This window comes from Macrosteles quadrilineatus, unplaced genomic scaffold (genome assembly GCF_028750875.1).
Source record: "Macrosteles quadrilineatus isolate MER2022 unplaced genomic scaffold, UCM_ALF_1.0 Scaffold_7__1_contigs__length_78375512, whole genome shotgun sequence".
Classification (NCBI taxonomy): domain Eukaryota; kingdom Metazoa; phylum Arthropoda; class Insecta; order Hemiptera; family Cicadellidae; genus Macrosteles; species Macrosteles quadrilineatus.
Window position 1 is genome coordinate 32,478,902 of NW_026542600.1, and position 19,752 is coordinate 32,498,653.

The 19,752-nt window shown below is 36.3% G+C and overlaps 1 protein-coding gene across 1 annotated transcript in view; it reads right to left on the bottom strand.

Moving 5' to 3' along the window:
• Positions 1 to 16,805, bottom strand: part of LOC128998574 (uncharacterized) — a 33,391-nt gene extending 16,586 nt beyond the window's left edge. The window contains exon 1 of the mRNA XM_054424769.1: positions 16,643 to 16,805. The gene's annotated coding sequence lies outside the window, so the exon portion shown is untranslated. The remainder of the gene's footprint in view (positions 1 to 16,642) is intronic.
• Between the last annotated feature and the right edge of the window lie 2,947 nt (positions 16,806 to 19,752).

Here is a 19,752-nt window from a genome sequence, read left to right on the forward strand (position 1 = left end):
TGCTGAATCACGAATCAACAATAATAATATAATATTTGAGGAATGAATTAATTAAATGAATGAAATGTGTTTATTGTCCTTAGTATTTTCAAAAATTTTTGACAAAATCATAAAACTTCCAAAGTTTATAGCATAGTCAGTTAATAACAGTAAGATACAATATAGCTAACTACATATATGAGACATTTTACAATACATATTTTGAATATTACAATTGAATAATCTTATTCTTAAGAAAAAATTGTGGCATTAAAAATAATGGAAGTGATTAAACCGCATAACCAACAAAATCCAACAGTACTTTGGTCAACTCGCTAACTCTACTTAAAAATTAATACAGGGAGCGGCAGAAATATCTGACGGTTTTCAAGCGAGTACAGTCCGGCAGCCAAGTGGAGGAGGGTGGTGGGGAGCGGCTCATTCTCAAGGCCAAAGATGACATTTCAGTCGCCATAGAGCAGTGGACCGGTATACATCGCGCGTTTGTCGTTGAGGCGTATTTTAAAAATGGCGATTCTGTTGTTGATACGCAACGTAAGTTTCGTAGGCATTTTAATGTGGCTCGTGGGGAACCTATCCCATCCCGAAACACCATCAAATGTGGGTGGATACCTTTAGATCCACAGGATCAACTGCAAAACGTAGGCCTACAGGCCGTCCAAGGTCAGTGAGGACGCCGGAGAACGTGGAGCGAGTGCGACAAACAGTGCTAACGAGCCCGCATCGCCCGGCGCGTGGACAAGCTGCTGCTCATGGCATGTCTGAGCGCTCTATTCGACGAATTTTGCTGAAGTTTTTGGACGATTGCTATTTTATATGCGTGAAAGTGAAGGTCTGAGTGCAAAATTCGTCGAATAGAGCGCTCAGACATGCCATGAGCAGCGGCTTGTCCACGCGCCGGGCGATGCGGGCTCGTTAGCACTGTTTGTCACACTCGCTCCACGTTCTCCGGCGTCCTCACTGACCTTGGACGGCCTGTAGGCCTATGTTTTGCAGTTGATCCTGTGGATCTAAAGGTATCCACCCACATTTGATGGTGTTTCGGGATGGGATAGGTTCCCCACGAGCCACATTAAAATGCCTACGAAACTTACGTTGCGTATCAACAACAGAATCGCCATTTTTAAAATACGCCTCAACGACAAACGCGCGATGTATACCGGTCCACTGCTCTAAGGCGACTGAAATGTCATCTTTGGCCTTGAGAATGAGCCGCTCCCCACCCCCCTCCTCCACTTGGCTGCCGGACTGTACTCGCTTGAAAACCGTCAGATATTTCTGCCGCTCCCTGTACCAGACATTTCAAAAAATAATTTAGAGAATAGAATGGGTTGTTCAGAAGCCATCTGTAGAATTTAGTTTTAAAAGTACAGGGTGTTTGTAAAAGAATGCCGCGATTTTAAATGGTAACTGCTTGGATACTATCCAAGGTAACTAAACGTTTTATACAGGTACGTCAAATTGAAGCTAAAATAGCAAAGTTTTTTTCCCGTTCAGCAAGGGAGAAAACTTTGACCTTGGTATGCGTAAAACAGTTTCGGCGTGATAGGCCGCTATTGTGACTCATATGCCAGACACCAGTCGCCAGTACGGCGTTACGGCGCAACAGAAGGCACAGATTGTAATCTATAGTTCGAAGAGGTTATATCCATTGCAAAATTAAACTAAATTTTAATCTACTTGATGATTAAGAAACTTGAAGCTGGTTTAATGAGTTTCGTGGCACCGAGGTGTTTTGAAAAGAAATTCACCCGTCCGGCTAAAAACAAACGATGAAATAGTTGAAGAAATCCGACATTTCTGCATCATAAGCCTGAAAAAATCGATTGCCCGACGAAGTCTTCAGTTTAAAAATGCTAAATTTGTCTCTTTATGTTGTTATCTATAAAAGATAGAGTCTTTGTGCCGAAAAAGATTCAGTTAAGACATCAGATAAACATGCCAATCGCCCTAAGCGTACAGACTTTGCCAGTGTTACGCTCATATAAGATTGATGAAAATCTTAATGTTCTTCAATCATTCCAAATTGTATGAAAGAATGAGAAAAAAAACTTTATTCTTTTCCCTTCAATTTGACGTTTAAATCGTTTAATTATCTTGAATAGTCCCTAAGCAACGACCGTTTGAAATCCCGGCATTCTTTTAAAAACACCCTGTATTTTCAGGATATTTTCGTATTAAATGTATTTGGCTTGTTGTAGGCCTACATTTAAAGTGAGATTACAATATGGCTTTTAAGAGTTTTAGACAGTCTGAAAAAATCTATGGTAGGAACGCTTTTATTCCTTGTATAATGAACATGAGAATTTTGTTTGATTAAGTTGGTTTTTTTTAGAACATAAGCTATAATACAGAGTCAAATAAATAAATGTTAATCACTGTTGGAATTTGTAACTGAATGAACAGGGGTTTGTAACAGTGTTCCTGTTGGGGTTCATATCAAATCAAATCAATATTTATTCATAATGTGTACATGAGTAATCATATAACGTAATAGTTTCATTTCCTTATAGCTAACAGGGGTTATACCGTATAATACATATTTACAACTGGTTATACTCCTCAATTGAATAAATAGGATTTGATGTAAATATAATTTTTTAACTTAGGCTAATTTTAAATTTATTAACATTATTTTCTTTTTTTATTTCTTTAAGTAAAGTTCTAAAAAACTTTGCTCCTGCATATGATGGTTTTTTTGTGTAGAGTTGCAATCTGTGATGAGTGGGTATGAAATAAGCTGTATTTTAAGTCATCTCATAAACTCATCATTTGTCTCAGGTTGAGATCTTTCCGGTTTGTTGTTCCTCCACGCAGATATGTGGTTTTTGAAGCGGTTAACGAAGTTCACAGTCTTAGAAGCTATCACAATTGTTACAATTGATTTTATAGATGCCCGAAGTGTCGAATTTGTTACAATCTTCTATTTTTGGATGCAGTATTTTACTCATAGTGTTCTGAGTCCTGTAGGCTATTGAAACTCTGTATTTTTTGAATCTGTTAGCAGTCCTTTGTCAACTACGCACACAACACAGGAAACCTACGCAAACGGACACTACAATCAACAACAAGTCTATCCATCCGACAATCCACAAGACCGCAGCCTTTAGATCTATGTCGTACCGAGCCTATAAGATCCCACTTAGCCAAGCCAATAGGAAAAAAGAACTGGACACCATTAAGAAGATCGCTCAAGTGAATGGATTTTGAACCAAGACGATAGAGGACATCGCAAGGAAGACGGGGAGGAAAATCGATAGACAGAATACACTACACAGCAGAACAACATTAGAAGAGATAAAAGAGGAAAACACCAGATATATCACATTTAACTACACGGGGACCACAACACAAAGGACTGCTAACAGATTCAAGAAATACGGAGTTTCAATAGCCTACAGGACTCAGAACACCATGAGTAAAATACTGCATCCAAAAATAGAAGATTGTAACAAATTCGACACTTCGGGCATCTATAAAATCAATTGTAACGATTGTGATAGCTTCTAAGACTGTGAACTTCGTTAACCGCTTCAAAAACCACATATCTGCGTGGAGGAACAACAAACCGGAAAGATCAAATGTCGCACAACACCTGTTACAAAATGGGCACTCACTAGGAAAAATGGAGGATAGTCTAGATATTTTAAAGAATTGTAAGAAAGGATATGTAATGAATGCTTGGGAAGAATTGTATATTTATAAGGAAAAATGTAAAGATAGAAATAATAAGTTGATTAATGAACAAATACATTTTGATTCCAGTTGTACTTATAAAAATGTATTGGCCGGTGCTTCCGGTAGCCAATAGGGTATAAGTAGGGACGCCATTCAAGATTCTTGTCATTCGCCTATTGGGTCTGATGATGATTGGAGTGTCCAATCGAAATAAGCGTAAATATATGTTTTAAGTGTTATAAGACGTTTCTTTTATTTACTTTCCGTAAATTAAATAACACGTACAATGCTGATCAAGAAGTTATTTAATTAGTTTTTGTCCAGTTACACTCAATGTTAATGTTGAATATATTAGATAAAGGTCCAAATAATCATAATTTGGTGAATTTTTGTTTAATTTACCACTTATAAGGTCAAGGTACAAAGATAAGGTCGAATACGCCATCAAGATGGCGGCAGATGAGGATAACTGTCAATGTGGCGTCTGCAAAAATATCGTTAATAATAATGACCATGCCCTGCAATGTGAAGGAAAATGTAAAAATTGGTTTCACATTCGTATTAAATTAGGGAAAGTTAAATATGACCGTATTGTGAGCCTTGGTGATATAGTTACTTGGTTTTGTTCAGCATGCAAGAAATACATTGAAGGACATGAACCAGCTGTTCCTGTTTGTGAACTGAAGGATGGTCCCCCCTGCTAGGATAGAATTATTGTGTGATCGTCTAGCAAAACTAGAAGAAAGTAATGATAAACTTTTTGATGTAATCATGCCCAAGAAACAAAGTAGTGTTGATATTGAATCGGTTTGGTCTAGGCCTAATCGTGAGGAAAATTATCCCGGCAAAACCTTTTCTGATGCACTTAAATCGGCTGAAAACAAGGAAAAACTTAACATTGTGCCTAATAAATGCACTTCTAATTTTCCCAGTGTTTCAACTGGCAAGATACAGGGTAGTAAACTTAGTAAGCCTGTTACAGGCCTACCATCAGTTAAAGCACCGGCAAACCCTAGTCCTAGGCCTCAGTCTTCGGAGTCTTCATGTGATCATGCAGAGTGTAGGAGTAAGGATGAGGATGGTTTTTCGCGAGTGTGCTATCGCAAAAAGACCAGACAACCTAGGCCTAGATCAGTCAAAAGTAATAATCCTAGGGTGACTAAACTGATAGGGGAGACTGGGGCACCTTGGGCCAGTTTTATATATTTGCTGTTATAATTTATTAATGACTTTACTAAATGCAAAACTAATATTTTTATAGTAAAGTGCCATATTTTATTGATCTTAACAATCTTTTTCTGATTTTTTTTTATGAAAAATAAAATTTGTAGTAATTTTTTTAAAACTATTTACATAATGGCCCACTCTACCCTACAATGGGTAGGGTGGGCCATGAATAAATACTATGCCTCAATGTTGAGAAAAAAAACATTATTATTCAAAATACAAAGTTGAAAACCTATTGAACATAATTTAACAAACATTAACAACCCTTTAGAATTAAAAATCTTTTAAAATTAGAAGTCCTTTGATATAAAAAAATCTTTAAAAATGAAAAGACGATTGTTTCAAAATTTCAGGACAAACAATTTCCGTAACATTGAAGATCAATAGAAAAGCTCAATTGAGTTAAGGTCCTTTCTGTGCCTCCATGTGGTATTGGTTTTGGAAGTTTTCGTTCTATGTCCTGTTCAAGAGCTAGGCTCAATGTGCCCCGCCAAAGATGGCCCACTGTGCTCCTAATGTTGGTTTTTAGGTTAGATTTAATTACCACCAAACTAAGATGAATACACAAAAGAAAAAAAGTGGAGTGGCTTGGTAAGGTATAAAACTAAATATCTATGTTAATTTTCATTTTTAATATATACAATAACTTGCCAAAATAAGATATCTTAACACTACCTGTTTCAGCAATCAGACTACCAAAAACAAACATGTGCTTCTAACTTCCCTCTAAATAGTTGTAGACTCTAGATTTTTCTCCTCAGTGTGACCATCCTAGAGACCATTCAAAAGAAAATTTACCTGGTTTATTGGAAGTAGTTCAGTATAATATATTAACTATGGCCCACTGTGCCCCGTGGCCCACTGTGCCCCAGTTTCCCCTATCTGGTAAGAACAGTAGTAACAAACTCCTTGCAGTTCTTCGCCAATCTTGGATCTATGTCACAAGATTTCAAGCTACTACAACTGAAAGTGACATCAGTGACCATTTGAAAGCATCATGTGGTGATCTCAGTTTTGTCTGTGAAAAACTTCCTAAGAGACACACATCTTACAATTCTTTTAAAATCGGTGTACAGCCCGAGTGTGTAGAGGACATCATGAACCCTGATATCTGGCCCACTGGTATATTAATCCGCAACTTTTTTCCGCCTTGTTCCTCTAGGCCTAGGTCGATAAGTAGCTCCACTGACGATAGGCCTACCGGTACTCAGACTGTGAAATTTTTAGTGGAATCAGTGCCAACCGACTTGAAGAAATAAACATGGATGGTACAAAAAATAAAGTAAGTAAAATGCCTCCAAATTTGAGTTTTCGTGTGCTTACTCTTATTTTCCTCAACATCCAAGGACTAATGGGTAAGTTAACTATACTTGAGGACTTTACAATGATACAACTTTTACAATGGACTTTTACAATGGTGTGAAACATATGTCAAACTGGAATTTATCTAATTATGGTGTACCTCAAGGGTCGATATTGGGCCCTCTGTTTTTCCTGATCTTTATTAATGACCTTCCAAAAGCTATTGGCAGAGATTTAATCTTATTTGCTGATGATACAACAGCAATCATAAGAGAGGATTCAGTAAATAACTTAATTGTATCAATAGAAAACACTTTGGATTGTATGAAAAATTGGTTTACAGATAATGGTTTAAAGCTGAATATTGACAAAACTCATATAATTAAATTTTCTTTAAAAAACAATGTAATTCTTGATAAAATTCCAAATTTAGTAGAATCTCATAGATTTTTGGGTGTATTGCTTGGTACTCATATTAATTGGAAGAATCACATAGATAAGATGAAAGGCAAACTAAGATCTATTTCTTTTGCTTTCTTTCACCTGATGAACTGTGTACCCCAGGATACATGTATCACAGTTTACTATGGATACGTTGAATCTAATTCTATCTTGAGGTATGGAATCATACTGTGGGGAGTGTCAACAGAAGTCAAATCCCTACTAATTTTACAGAAAAAAATTATTAGAATATTAACCAAATCAAGAAGGAGAAAATCATGTAAAAACCTGTTTAAAAATCTTAGAATTCACACCATTTTTGGATTATACATAAATGAAATTCTAAATTGGATACATAACACCAAGGAAAATTTGTCAGATGTAGTCAAATTTACACATAATTATAATACAAGGAATAAATATAATTTCAGATTACCACATCACAAATTGACGACTTTTAGGAACAGCCCTCAATATATGGGACTTAGATTGTACAATGAATTACCCCTGTATCTTAAAAATTTAAATGCTACTCAATTCAAAGATAAAATAAAAGATAAAATAATTGAGAAAGCCTACTATTCACTTGAAGAATTTTTGGAGAACCCTATAATGTAGATAAAAATTCTCTGATATCCTACATGAGTTTATTTTAATTATTTTAACTATTAATTTTACTATAAAATACATCAATATGACGAAACACCTGTTCTTATGTATGAAATGTACTTTATAAAGAACGTTTTGTGTAAATAAAATATGTCTTATGTCTTATGTCAATGAATATCAGCGGTGTGATCTAATATGTCTTTCTGAGCACTGGATTCCTCTGGCAGGTACAGACTTTTTTAACCTCAGCGGATATAACCTAGTAAGCAATTTCTCTAGATTAGAACATGGCAGAGGTGGTACTCTTATTTACGCTCGTTTGGAACTTGACTGAAGATCACGTGACCTGTCGTCGTTTTGTATTGAGAGAATAATTGAAGCATGTGGTGTCCTTGTTACCTCACATAGACTTATTGTTATCTCTATATATCAAACCCCAGACAGTGATGAGTGGCTTTTCTTGAACGCTTTGGAAAAAATCCTGACGTCTGTGACTGAATGGTCTAACCATAGGATCGTCATTGGTGGAGATGTCAACGCACAGTTTGACGTGACAACTACCAAGAGGTCGGTGGCAACTCTTCTCAACCTTCTAAGGGAGTTTAACATCTACTTCCACAATGACCAGCCTAGCAGAGGAAATGCCTGCCTAGACAATGTTTTTTCTAACATCCCCAAAGATGATGTGTTTTGTTGTATTGAACCGTTCCATTTTTCAGATCATAATGCCATTCTTTTCAGGATAGTTAATGATAACATACATGAGCCTGATAAGATCGGCACCTTTGCCTTAAAAAGACACTTTTCTCTTCAAAACATCAAAAATTTCAAATTCAAAATTAACTTGATCAATTGGCAGGATAAATTTGACCAATTTTGGGCTTCGACTGACTACACAGGTAACGACATATTTTCTGTATTTTTTGAAATTTTTATGCATGTGTTTGACAAGTGTTTTCCTGTGTGCAAGTCTCGCTCAAAACCAAACCCAAAAGGGAAACGGTCATGTGCCTGGTACACTCCTGATCTTGACAGGCTCAGGCAGCAGGTAAGACGGTCTGATGATCTATGATGGTCTAGGTTCTATGATCTGACCTGTGTAAGTAGTGACAATCTTTGTAAGTTAGAGTATAAGACCCTAGTTAAGAGCTACAAACGGGCAGTAAAGGAGGCCAAGCTCAATTATAATGCCCTATTCATTGAAAACTCAAGCAACAAATGTAAATCAGCCTGGGCAATTGTAAAAGAAAATTCCCAATCTCTCGGAAGCGGTAATAAGCTTCCATTTCATCCAAATAAACTAAATAGTTTTTTTATTAACTCTGTTAACAATATAAGATACAGTATTAAGAAACCTGCAAATACTTATGATCATTTCTTACAAAAAGTTCCTTTTAAAAATTCAGAGTTTCACTTTTTTTTGGTCACTTGTAGTGAGGTTATGTCAGTCATAACAAAAATGAATACCCCCGCCGCAGCAAACCTGCCGACTAAGCGAATTTCCATTTGTCTGAATTGATTTTCAGTTAAATATATTTTAATAACATTAGGTTTAACGAGTACCTAGGTTTGCTGCTACAAGGAAACTAATAAAGTGTGTTTTTGAGTAAAATATTGATAGCTTAGTACAAAATTAATAAATTTGCTAAGTTTGATCAAAATATATCCATAAACAAGCAAACTACAACATTTGACAATATTCTCCATAAGAATAACATGGGAATTTTAAATTACAATTTTTTTAATTTTCTCCGTTACTAATAATCGAACAAAAATAGGCTACTTTTATATACTTAATTATTTGTTTTTTTAAGCTCTTTTAAAAGGTCCAAAGAGAAATCGGGAAATTTTGTGTTTTGAGGGTCAAAAGTGAGAAAAACCAATTTTTACCCCGATAAAACCCCCCGTAAAGCCCCGTTCCCATGGTCCGATCATGCTGGTTCGCGAACTCATTCAAGTTTATCCTGCTTTACACCTTTAAACCAAATTTCATCAAAATCGGACAAAAATTACTCAAGTTATCGCGTTCACGGACGTATATATATATATATATATATAAGTCTATATATATATATATATAGGTATACATATATAAAAATTTGAACGAATGGTGTTTTTGGCCTCTGGGGACATCAAAATGAAAAAGTAAATCGGTCCCGGGTCTAGGTCTTACCGTGCCACCTACGGTAATAGCTACTTCCCTATAGGGAAATTCGCTAAAAATACCAAATCCAAAGATATCTATGATATCTCAAACTGGTTCATTAAAGAAATTGTTGATGTAGGCCTAATAATTTCACCATTGACTTACTGTGTAAACGCCTGTCTACAGGGGGGATTCTTTCCTGATTGTCTCAAAATTTCCAAAATTCGTCCAATTTTCAAAAAAGAGGATAAAAACTGCCCAGGAAACTATCGGCCTATTAGTCTAGTACCTGTTCCGTCCAAGGTTCTAGAACACATTATTCACAATCAGATTAAGAGCTTTTTTGAAAATAATTCTCTCTTTAACAAACAACAATTTGGCTTTAGAGTTGGACAGTCCACTGTGGATGCAATTGATGTCATGGTTCAGGACATTCACAGGGCTTTTGAAAATAAAGATTTTGCCTGGACCACCTTCATTCATCTTAGCAAGGCCTTTGATTGTGTTGACCATGAGATCTTGCTGCATAAGTTGGAGTTTTATGGAATCAGAAACAGTGCTCTAAATCTTTTGTGGTATTATTTAGCAAATCGTAGACAGGCGGTATACGCTGATGGTGAATGGTCCTCCATCGCCCTCAGCAACTGTGGGGTACCTCAAGGCTCCGTCTTGGGTCCCCTTCTGTTTTTAATTGCTATAAATGATCTGCCTATGAATCTTAGTTGCAATTCCTATCTCTATGCGGATGATACCACCTTGCTATCTTGTCACAGTGACCTTTTGCATCTAAAGTCAATTGTCAGAAACACAGTCAATACTGCTGCCGAGTGGTTTTCAGCCAATAGTTTTCTTTTGAATAAAGACAAAACACAATCAGTCATATTTTGCCTAAGACCTCTACATGATATCATGATATACATGATATGGCCCACTTGAAGCTGAACTGTCCAATGTGGTAAAGTTTCTGGGTGTCCATATTGATAAACAACTGACTTGGTCTGATCATATAACGCAACTCTGTACTAGGTTAAGTAGAATGATCTGCCTTTTTCGTAAGCTTAATGATTTAGTTCCTATTGGTTATTTAAGATCAGTTTACTTTGCTTTATTTCAGTCTGCCTTGAACTATGGTATCATTTTTTGGGGTAATAGTTCTCATGTCTCCGATGTCTTAGTATTACAAAAAAAGGTCCTGCGCATAATGGCTAGGGTTGATCCTGAGGAACAATGTCGCCCCATTTTTATTGAATTTAATATTTTAACCATTATTAATTTATATATATTTAATATCATGTTAACTAGTTTTAAGGAAATGGACTCACATGCCATAGGGAGTGTTTTGATTTTGATATACCCCATGTTAGACTGAGCAAAACAAAGAAAAGTCATAAAATTCTGGGCCTAAAATGTCTAAATACATTGCCCAACAAATTGCTATCACTTCCTAACAAAGTTTTTAAAGCTAAAATTCATATGTGGTTAGTAAAGAACCCTTTCTACAAACTTAACGATTTTTTTGAACTTCCTAAACCATTACATATTGAGTAATGATTGTACTTTTTTCTCTTATAGTTATCCTCATCTGCATGCATGTTATATTATCTTTGTATCTTTTGATTTGACCTTATACTCTACATCCATTGTACTCTGTGACAAATGTTTACCAACATAATACCTCTCATTGACCATTCCACATGCATTCGTAATGTCTATTTGAAAATAAAGCTTTGATTTGATTTGGTAGCCACTGGCTTCACTTTCCCCGTGACCCCACTTACCCCACTCCACCCTAATTCATTTTTACAATGATGTAAGTAATGAAATATCACTCTTTTCCAAAATACTAGTCTACTACAAATAATAAGGGTGTGGAGAGGTTGTTAGAAAATGGCAAGTATTTACCAGTAGTGTAAATTACAAGACTTTACAAAACTTTATGAAACACACTTGCTGTCTACACTAGTAAAAACCACAAGTAGGCCCGTAATACTAGTCCCTAAACTAGTAACTAGTATTTTACACTAGTAGGTTTGTGAAACGTAGACTTGTAAAATAAACTAGTAGGCCCGTTACTAGTTCACTAGACTAGTATTTATATGAAACAGGGCCCATATAATTAGATTCTGAATTGCTCAAGTAGTATGCATAGTATGTATGTAGGCCTATGTATAGTAGCCTATGCATTGTGTTTTACACCTAGATAAATCCGATTAACTTAACATAGACATAAACACGGGCATAAAAGACCAAATAGGAACTGTCCAAACAGAATAGGGACGGGTGGCAAACCTGATCTAAGTAGAGCCTTGATGAAAACTTTGTGACACCTAACCAGTTGGCTATTGGACTAGGACTGTGTGGCATAAAAAGTCAAAAGTGTACAGTTTCTTAACTGGGCTATGCTTACATCGATGAAACTATCGAATTGAAAAGTATTGATTAAGTTTAGTGATGGGCCGATTCCGATTCTCGATTCCAAAATACTCTCGATTCCGCCGGAATCGAATCGAGCATTCGATTCGAATCTCCGTGGGTTTGGGATCGATTCCGTCTCTCTTCGATTCTTTGATAAAATTGGTTAAAATAAGCCATAAACGTCATATAAAGCAACAAATAAACAAAATAAATTCAGATTGCTAATGATTTGCTTGCAGCTCTGAGCAAACAACAAGTCCTGGTCGTATCGTCACTAACTCAGCGAGACTAGAGCGAGCGTATTGCAAAAATAATAGATGCGAACTCAATACAGATAGTAGCCTACAATGAGAAACAGTTAACAGATGGGAATTGGAGATTCGGGCAAACTGGACTGGAGCGAGTAAGCATTGCGTCACAGCTCACAAGACATACAAGGAAAGGGATGAGCATCGATTTAGATCAACCAGTGGTACCAAGGCAACTAACCACGAATACTAGAAAAGTAGAAAAATACCGGTATGGATCATAAACATAAACAAATGACATTTTTGGACCGAAAATACACATTATTTCACATTGCTTAAATTGAACTGCCAAAACATATGTTCAACGCTATTCGTAGAGGATTCGGGCCAACAACGTCATTTGTTTATGTTTATGATCCATACCGGTATTTTTCTAGTATTGGTGCTACTAACTGAATCATTGCATCGCTACATCGATGTTATCAGTAACCGATAACATCGTTGTGAAAACATCGATGTTTTTGGGACTAAGACATAGATTTTTTTCTTCAATTTTTCGTCTGGTCTCTGTACTCTCCAGTAACGGAAAGCATCGATATCTCAATTACACTTGGTCAAAAACATCGATGTGAAAAACAACGAAAATCTATAGAAAAACATCGGTGATGCGAAAACATCTACTATCGATGCTCATCCCTAAACAGAGCTGAGCTACCATTCATTACCAAAGTATAACAAAACACTTCGTATTCGGTCCCGAAGGCCGAAACGTCACTACTCAACGAGACTAGAGCGAGCGTCCTATAGCCTAAAAGCGACTTGGGCTTGGGCTTGGGAATATAATTTTGTACAGTGAATTGGAAGGTTTTAACTACCTATAAATGTTCAAGTGCACGAAATTGTAAATAAACTTGTTTAGTGTTGCAATCAACGGGTAAATCTTCGAACACTGGGTATTTTAATGGCCGATAGGCAGAGTAGTTTTGCAGGTTCCGTTATTGTCTGCCAACAGTGGCAACACTGATAAAGTGAAAAATGCTTAAATGCTCCAGTACGGACGGCATCAACAAATCGTATTGTTGTGAAATAGTAACTTTTCAATTTGTAAGATCAACTTTAACCCCAAAAGTAAAACGTATTGAGCTTGCCTTGTTTTTAGTTATCGTGATTGTTAGTTTGTATTATTGTTAGGTTTAACTTATTTGGACAACTAGGCCTACTCCTAGAAGTTTATATAAGGTTAGGTTAGTTTGTATATAAATTAAAAATCAAGAATTGGATAGGGGCTGATTTTTTATAATGATAATGAATGATTTTTTATAGTACATATAAAAGTTATTTTATAATATTCTATGGCTAGTATTTTACAATAACCTTGTAAATGTGTATTGAATGTGTGACATTCTAAATTCTACATATAGATAACATGCTTGGTAAGCTTGTACTGATTTCACAATTTTAAACACATTTATAAAACATAATTGAATTTGGAATCGGAATCGAGTCCGGAATCAAGATTCGAATCTTAAATTTAAGAATCGGAATCGGAATCGGAATCGAGAAATTTTGGAATCGGCCCATCACTAATTAAGTTAATCGATATTGTTTAACCCTCCGAGTGTTATGTGTCGTAAAAGCAACTCGTAACACATCCGCTGTAGTGTTATGTGTCGCTTTTGCGACTCACAAACACTGTTTACGGCGACGGCTCTGGGACTGACTGAATCGAATTGAACTGGATCGAGCTAGGTAGGCCTATCGTTTTTTTCAGCAGATTCAGAGCTTTCTCCTAATGTCTGTTTCTATTTGCTTTTCATTTTAGTTCCGAAAATATTATAGCAGACAGCTGACATGCGTATTTGTAAACAGCTTGGTTAACCTCGCACCGATTACTGATGTGTTTTATTACGTTTATCATTGTTTTAGTGTTAAAAATCAAAAGTAGTTGAATACTTATACTTGAATACTTGATTCCTTCATCTTTGACCAACAAAAGTTGGATAGACTGTGTCAAAAAAAAAGAGTAAACTTATAAAACACTATAAACATATATATATATACAATTTAATCTGAACTGACGGATGTGACTCGGATTTTTGGAAGGGCGAGTGGTTCGTCAATCAGTTCCTTAATCGAGTACAGGGGCCTACTGACTAGGCTCTGGCGAAGTGCAGACTTGAACTGTTTTGGTTCTAGGGTCCGGATGGTTGTCGGTAGCGTATTGAATAATTTTATCGCTAGAGATGGGTATGAATTAAGCGTGTGGCTAAGTCGACAACGGGGTGCATCCAGGTCATAAGCTCTGCGGGTCCCATAGTTGTGCTGCATGTTTCTGGTTGAGAAGTTGTTTATATTTTCTCTCAAAAGGACTAGGGTGTTTAACGTATATTGGCTGTAGACTGATAGAATGCCAAGTTCCTTGAAAAGAGGCCTACAGTGGTCGGTAGGGCCGGAGGATGTTATTAGCCTTAACGCCTTCTTCTGAAGCAACAGCACACTCTGGGTCGCGTGGGTATGGCCCCATACCACCAGTCCATAATTTATGTGGCTATGGAATAAAGCATGGTACATTATGACTAGGTAGGGACGTGTGATCTCATGCTTAAGTTTCCTAATCAGATATAATATTCTACTTAGCCTAACACATACTTTCTCCACATGGAGGTTCCAGTTGAGTTTGGAATCTATTAGTGATATACGTGGTGCGTTAAAAGAAGATTTGAGTGATTTTAAAGGGCTGGTTTATGATCCTGAAGAAGTAGGTAGGTAGTGAAATTGATGTAAATTATCAGCCAGATTCCTAGCTATGGTTAGGCTATGCATTCTTAGCTAAACCCTATGTACCGAAATCTGTTTTTTTACCCATAGGCCTAACTTATTTATTTGCAAATCTACTTCCTTACATTATTATATTTTTGGAATCCTCATAAAATTCTGAACAAAGTGGCTATTTTAACCCTCCAGCTGCTGATCGACTCGAGTGAGTCGATTGCCACGCCCCGGCCGGCTGCTAGTCGACTCAAGCGAGTCGATACGTAAGGTGTCGTTTAATCTACCTACTTCACTCCTTTCTAGTGTACAAGAAACTCAATTGAGTTTGGTATCTCCATAAACGTCAGATTTCAGGCTTTCTCCCGATACCTGTCTCTAATGATGCTTTAACCCAACTGGCTGCTTTATAAAACGACTTGCAAAATTGACATTGTCGCGCCTGCTGTCTGCAGTCTACAAACAATGCTAACAAGCGTAGTTACCGAGTCTGTTTGTTTATGTCATCCAAAGCGGTTTATAATGTAATTATTTAGTGTTTTTACGTAAATAATGGATAGTAGTGACATACGTATGTGTTTTAGTGAGGATCTTAGTGATCCTGACGAAGATTTGTTTGGTGTTGGTAATGAAAACGTATGCATCCTAGGCCTAGACCTATGCCTACTCTTGATCCTTGGGTGGGGGTTTCTGTATATAAATTATATATAATATTCTATTTTTTATATTATGTGCATAAAAGCATATATTATCTTGTTCCTTATTAAATTCACTACAAAATGGCTATTTTCAATTTTAGTTCAGAGCAAAATAATTTTATTTTTATGATGTGCAAAGTTACAAAATGAAAACAAATTTATATATTTTGTTTGTTTACATCCTTAAAAATATTTTTATAGAAACATAGCCTAACCATGCAATAATATTGTATGTTTTTGTAGAATTTTATAGGCCTACTAAACAAGAAAATATATACCGGTAATATGTTATGGTTTGTTTAATTTTTTAACTTTATTATTAATTTTTTTTATTGCCGCAAATTAAAATAAAAATGCTTAGCACCAAGGGCAAATATAACTAGCACTTGGAGGGTTAAAATATTTGTAGACCTATAAATTGTAACCATTTATTGAGCGCAAACACAAATTTTTGCCATTTAGGGCCTAACTTATTTTATAATTTTTGAGAAATGTTAACCCCACAAAAATTGTTGAACATTTTATTATGTTTTATATGTTACATTAAATCCCATAATTTTCCAAATAAAATGATATATAAAACAGTATATACGTCTACTTTATATTGTTCTTAAGTTTCTAAGATACATTTTAATCAAACTCTGCGATTGTGCAGTAAATGGACAAACATTAAGACCAAAACTAGAGACACTCGGAGGGTTAAATATATCTATTATAAAATTAAACTATCATAACCTAACCTAACCAACCAAACTTGCTGATGGTGAAAAAATCGCATGAAGGTCTACTAGGCATAATCGAATCGATAGTTTCAATCGATACAGTATTAGCATAGCCCAGTTAAAAAACTGTACCCGCATTAAAAATAAGTTAAGTCAACCCTTTACACGGTAGTAACTGACTTCTCTAATAGGCAGGATTAATAACTATTATGTAGGCCTAGGCCTACCTACAGGCCTAGCCAATGCTAGATCCTGGTACTGTAAAAAGGGCAAGTAGCCCAACTAATAAAAGTATACATTTTTTAAGATACATGTGCTCAGGCCATGAGGCAGATTACCAAGACATTAAAAGCCATAGTAACAGAGATGAGTTGAAATAAAACTTACCCAAAGGTAAACTAATAAGCTGCGTTGATATATAAAGCCAAATTACAATAGAACCACTTTTAATTACTGTACTAAAATCCAAGCAGTATAATACAACTTCAGGAAGTTATAGGTTAGAACTCGAAGAGGCCGGCGGCCGGCGGGGAGATTTGGTTTGGAGAACACGAGACCGAGACTCGAGAGTTCAAGACCAAGACCAGATCCAATCCACTCAGAATCCAATGACAGACAATGACGGCTCTATCGGTCATCGGTGTGTATGATGGTGGGGGGCTAAGGAAAGGAAGTGTTGGACCAAACCAATACCAAGAAATATATTAACTGACAGAGTATTTATACTAAATAATGTATGCAAACATGAATTAAATAAACAAGCTCAACACTATGGATTGTGGTTTTAACGAATTGTATATTGGTTAGAGATACTGTTTAGTCAATAAGAGATATTAATTAGTAATATATTTTAGCTATAAGAATTTCTACCAACAGATCAATATTTTGAGTTTTAATATTTTCGTAATGTAATCTAGTTTTATCTGAGTGAGGCAGATAGAGATAGACGGGTCGCTGTCAATGCGCCACCACGTCAAACCGCCACCTCGGTGTTTTGGTCAGAGGCGTCAACCCGCCACCACAAAAAAACCGAGGTGGTGGGTTGACGTGTACGTACAGGTCAACCCGCCACCTCGACAACAGGCCACCACGACAACCCACCACCACACAATTAATTTTCCTAGGTGGCGGGTTGTCGTACACACTCAAGTCAATGAGCCACCACGACAACATGCCACCACGACAACCCGCCAACACCAGTTTTTATCAGAGGTGGCGGGTTGTCGTGAAGCTCCATGTTTGATGTTGGCAACCCGCCACCTCGTACGTAGGCGACAACGTGCCACCCCGTCAACCCGCCACCACTCTTTTACGAGGTGGTGGGTTGACGTGTACGCTCAGTGTTCGGTGCCGTCAACGCGCCATCTCGCTCATAGGCGACAACGTGCCACCTCGACAACCCACCACCTCGCGGTTGGATTTATCAATAAATAAATCGGTTGGATTTATATTCTGTAGCATTAAATATATTGTACTTTGATTCAGTTAATTTAGAGAAAGTTAATGTACCTAACTCTTAAATAGCATTTCTGGACATTTTAGTTTATTTTCGGAAGAAAGATTGATAGGTAATACAATTATTAACATGGTGAAAACCCGACATTTGAAAGGGTCTCACGCCCTTAAGGGTAGGAACTTTTAAATTCTAAAACCTTAATGCAAAACTACGAATTGGTCCGAATCCTTTAACACCAACACCTTAAAAGTTGAAATTTGTCCACAAATAAGGGAGGAGTAGTGTTCACAAAACACAGTCCTCGCGTATTAATATGAGATGATAAAAACGTATACCAAAAACAAAAACAGAATAGTTATTAATTTTACTTAATTGCCAGTGAATAAACAATTTTTTTCATTAGGCGTATAAATATATATATATATATATAAGTTTTTATGCGCACCTACGTGCGCACGCAACATACGTGTGAAAAGCATGCATTTTATTTATCAATAGTCAAAGATTTTATACATTTAAACCGGCGATAGTCAGGGATAGTCTTAAGTCTTGTGTCATTTTATAATGGTGATTGCGAAAGCAAGACGCAAAGAAAATTGTATTCACTTGAATTCAAAAGTTAATTCGGGTGAAATTATCGGTATTCTGTGATTAGACCACGAATACTAGAAGAGACCCGGTATGGATTATAAACATAAACAAATGATGTTTTAAAAAAAATAGTACAACACCCCATTGCTGTAACAATTATGGTCCAAATGTTATTTCAGCTTTTGTGATTTTTAACTATATACTATCACCGCTTTCTCATGATATAGGATGTTAACAAGCTTATGGGAGAAAGTATGTTTCAGAATGCTGATACCGTTTATTTTTACATTTATTTTGTCATTTCTAATGTTTGATATTAAGTAATCGTCCGTGATATTAAATAAATTGAATCACGTATATTGACGCTTTCAATTGGCTGAAGGCCACTGGGTTGGAGCCCTGATGGAATTTCAAATGTGTTTTGTTTTATGGCAAATTTACATGTCACGACCTATCCAACGACACCTTAAACTTGATGATCGGATGTGTAGCAGTTTCAAAACAATAATCACAACATTTGTGTTGGCCAATTAAATATTTAAATAATGATGATGTTTATGTGTAAATGTATCCTCGACTAAACAATTTTCACAATGCGCAGTATATCGTATCTACATAGGTTAAAATAATATTACTGATTCATTTGAACCTTAATTATGCATCAAGCAGTTTCATTATACGATTAGATAAAAATTTGACTTAGGATTATAACCTGAAAAAAGTCAAAGCCAAAGTCCTTTATTTTTGTTAACCTGATTTTTGTAAAAAAAAAAATGTTTATTTCGCAAGATAATGACTTTTGGTACCATTTGCCTCCGTTTAATAACTGATCAACGCTGTTTATGGCGAAATAATATTACATTTGGATGTTAAAAATGTAACTGGCCTAACCGTTTATTTCAAGTTACGGCCTGATTCATACGTTGAAGTACAGTGCTACTTTACTAATATTACAAATGTTTGGGGTTCAATCACTCAATAACAATTCATTGGGCACATCGGGATTAGGCTGAAATTTGGCATGATGATAACACTTTCCTGATTAAAATATAGGCTTGTTATTACCTCAAAACTGTTTTCTTTCTTTTTACCTTTTTGAATATCTCTCGTATGTATTTAGAACAATAGCACAGTATGCCTCATTATTAAAAAATCAGGAACGAACCACGAATTATTACTGGGAAAGGTGAACGAAATGCATGTTGTAAAATGTAGACATGGACACCTGGGGCCCATTTCATAATAAACTACAAGTTACAAGTTTAATTTCTTTCTGTCCCTTCCATTATATACCATCGGCAACTGCACGCTTGCGCAAGCGTGCGCCACCATTTGCAGCCTTTCCCAAGCGTGCTTCCAATGTAAACGCAGCCTAAGATCGGATTCGGTGACCCTGGGTTGAATCACGGCCAACTCCAGCCCGCGGTCTTCGAAGTGGCAACACTGTCAG